The 3,383-nt window shown below is 41.7% G+C and overlaps 1 pseudogene; it reads right to left on the bottom strand.

Annotated features, from left to right (window-relative positions):
- Nucleotides 1–664: 664 nt before the first annotated feature.
- LOC121478988 lies at nt 665–1,479 on the bottom strand (annotated as a pseudogene).
- Nucleotides 1,480–3,383: the final 1,904 nt, after the last annotated feature.

Raw genomic sequence — 3,383 nt, 5'->3', positions numbered from 1 at the left:
ACATCTCTGGCACATCTCAAGCAAAGCAAAGAAATTCCCAGGAAATCCCCAACCCACTGCCACATTTATTCTGAACCAAGCTCCAATTCAGGAGGCAGGTGAATTGTACACCCTCCTGAAGCTTCTTTCCTAGAACAAAGATAATGACTTTCCCTAGACTTCACCCTCAAATCAGGGAACAACTTCATATTATCTGAAAGATGATCCAATATGTGTGAATAATGACAAACCCAAAGGTAAAAAAAATCCTTCAGCCACTGGGGTTTGTGACCAAATGATTCTGAAATCAGTCATCTCCAGAAAAAACTTTCCTGTCTTCCCTGGGACAAACTATACATAGTCCTCACTAATTTTTCCCTCACTCTGCAGTGGCTGGACTCAGACAATTTTGGAGTTGTTTATAAACACAAACCACTATCAATTGTTGGATAAAGTCCCCATAACCTCAAAGTGAACTGTTTCTATGAAGAAATAGCACTGCTCAGCAATGAGTGAGCTAGAGATACAGACACCTATAAAAGCCAACTTTGTGACTCATTGTTAAGTGGTTGCCTTAAAAGAATTATGGTTGTGAATCAATCTGCAATCAATTCTCTACAAATGAAAGCTCTAGCTAACTTAGTTCAGTGAATCATATAAATCCAGAGGAACAACGTGAAAAATTTCCTGGCTGACAGCGAGAAACCCAGGAAGACACATTTTTAATGTCTGATCTTATTTGTTAAACTTAGAAAATCTCATCCTTGACTGGACTCAGACTTAGAGGTAGAAGTTCTCAGAGAGGGCAGCCTCCACCTCTCAGCCATCTGTTCCTGGTATTTTTCTTTAGCTTCCTGCATTCTCAAGGCCAAATGTTTAGCCTACTCTTCAGCCTCTTATTTTCCATAGTACGCTGTTTCTTCAGAGCCATACGCCGGTGTTTGTGTTGGAAGATGTATGGAGTAACAAGATGCCGAGTCTTGGCTGCTTTGGTTCTAGGTTACTCACCTTCTTTATTTAGGGGCTTTCTCACAACATACTGGTGGGCATCATCCTTAGAGAGACTGAAGAGTTTGTGGATTCTCCTAGCTCTTTTGGACTTCCAGTGAGGAGGCGTAGTAGTATTAGTAAGCCCAGGAAGGTCCTTCTCCCCTTTTTCACAATGACCAAGTTGAGAGCACTGAGACTGGCATCCACAAGGCAACCCTGAACAGCTCTGCACTTTCTTTCTCTGGTCCTCCCTGGTCTGTAGCAGGAACACCCCTCACTCAGCAGCAGGTGGACACAGCTGTGGGTCTGGACCGCCTGCTTCATGGGGAAGCCTACCCTGTCATCGCCACCACTGATTCAAGCCATGTAACCCTTCCATTCTTCACCCAGAGCAGCAGCAGCAGCATCTGTGGCCATATGCTTCTCATAATAGGTATGAGGTTTGTATCCATCGTGCACTTCAATGAGTTTCTGGCAGCCAATAGCTGGGAAAGAGATGTTCACCTTCATCTTGAAGCAGCCTCCTGCCCCCCGAGACAGCACTGTTTTTATATGGCAAGAGGTACCTGTCTGCTCTGAGAGTGCTCTACACTTCCTAAATGCATGACCTCAGTTATTCATTCAGAGAATGTGACCAAGCCCTTTGAGCTTGGAAGCTTGGAAATAATGAACTTGACTTTCACTTTGAAAGAACAAGGCATAAAAGGAACAGAAAGTTCCACCACTTACCCTCCTGCATTTCCTGCTTTACGCAGGGGAAAGAGGAAATGACTCAGCTTCCTCCAACTCCTGGCCATCCTCATTTCTCCAACTTATTTCTGCATACATGGTAAAAATCCTATATTCGTTCAGCAAATGCTTATAGAGAATGTACTATGTGTCAAGTACTTTGGACAAACATACATAACCTCTCCTGCCAAATTTATTATTAAATGTATTTTTTCCAATTGTGTTTCTGATATTTTTCTTTGGTTTAGAACAATATTTGCAACAGTTCTTTAAATTTAACTTGTGGATCTCTTGTGTTTAGAGCAAACCATTTTATACAAGAAATTTCCCATTACTGGGTTTCCTATCTTTGGACGAGCTAGAGTCATTTTTTTTTTTTTTTTTTTTTTTTTTTTTAGAGAACCTTCTTTGGTAGCTACTGAGCTTACCTTTTCAGAAATGGAACTATATATATAATAATAATAAAATTATTGTACCCTGTACCAAATCTTTGCCCATATCTCCCTATAATCTATGCTCTTCTAAACTTTAATACTATAGAGAGTATATCAGAGTAAAATAGGATTTGCCTCCTTTGCAGGCCACCTGATTTTCTCCCTGGATGCTTTGGAAGAATTTAAAATTTTTAAAAATTACCAAGGTGTGCCTAGGTAAGTTTTCATTAATATAGGCAGATGCTGCATGAGTGATTTCCAAATACATAATCAGGGCTCCCACAGATCAGGCAAGTTTTCCTCTTTTATGTATCTGAATATCACTCTCAGCTTTTGCTCTAATCTCCTTTTTTTAGAAACCTCAATTATCTCTGTTTAATCACTACCTTCTGATTCTTAGCTATTCATTTGTCATTAAATTCTTTGTCCTTTTTCTCTCCATCCTGAAAAGTGAGTTCTCCATTTTTCTCTTCAATATTGGCTCTTCTGGTTTTTCCCTGCTTACTCAGCCCAGACAAAGGTAAGGCTTTCTCTAGCCTGGTGTTTCCCCTACAAACTGAAAGGATGGGTTTACTTATTTCTCCTGACTGTCCTTGGCATTCTTCTGTCAGATGATGATGCAGAGGGCCGATTGATGTCAATGTCTATTTCCTATTCGGCCTCAAGTAAATGGTATGCAGCAGAAGCCAAGGGCATTTCCAGTAGAGAAATGTCTCTACACAGCTTCTTCCCAACTATTGGTGAAGCTGCAAAACCTCCAGCATTCTGCTTATGGCTTGCTCTTCGCCAGGCCTCCATGCCAGATAACAGCCATGCCTCTGCCCAGTCCCTTCTTGGTCCTGCTGCCAGCCAAATCAGGCACAAGCCACCCGGCTGGATGTGTTCCCTGTGGCTGCTGCATGGAAACAGCTGCCTCCTACTGCTGTTAATTCTAGTTCCCTGGGCTGCTGAAGTGGAATAGAAACCCAACAGTGTGTTCTCTAGGACCCCAAGAGCAGCCCCACACATTTCCATCCTGTACTCAACAGAAGTGGGGATGTTCAATGGAACAGAATAGAGAACCCAGAAGCAGACCCTCAAATTTATGGTCAGCTATTATTCAAAAAGGAGGAAAGACTATCCATTGGAAAAAAAGACAGTCTCTTCAATAAATGGTGCTGGGAAAATTGGACATCCACATGCAGAAGAATGAAACTAGACCACTCTCTTGCACCATACACAAAGATAAACTCAAAATGGATGAAAGATCTA

Source organism: Vulpes lagopus, chromosome 19 (assembly GCF_018345385.1).
Source record: "Vulpes lagopus strain Blue_001 chromosome 19, ASM1834538v1, whole genome shotgun sequence".
Lineage (NCBI taxonomy): Eukaryota > Metazoa > Chordata > Mammalia > Carnivora > Canidae > Vulpes > Vulpes lagopus.
Note: the sequence above shows the minus strand (reverse complement) of the source record. Positions and strands in the feature narration are given on the sequence as shown.